Here is a 243-nt window from a genome sequence, read left to right on the forward strand (position 1 = left end):
GGGGTCTCTTTGGGGTAGGTCTGGGGGTCTCCCTGGGGTCTCCCTGGAGCCAGGCCCAGATCTCCCTGGAGCAGCCCCTCAAGGTCTCCCTGGGGTGTCCCTAGACCAGGTCCGGGGTCTCCCTGTGGTGGGTCTGGGGGCTCCCTGGGGTCTCACTGGGGTCTGTCTGGAGCCTCCCTGGGGTCTCCCTGTTGTAGGTTTGGGGTCTCCCTGTGGTAAGTTTGGGGTCTCCCCGGCGCAGCC

Source organism: Antrostomus carolinensis, unplaced genomic scaffold (assembly GCF_000700745.2).
Source record: "Antrostomus carolinensis isolate BGI_N321 unplaced genomic scaffold, ASM70074v2 scaffold31632, whole genome shotgun sequence".
NCBI lineage: Eukaryota > Metazoa > Chordata > Aves > Caprimulgiformes > Caprimulgidae > Antrostomus > Antrostomus carolinensis.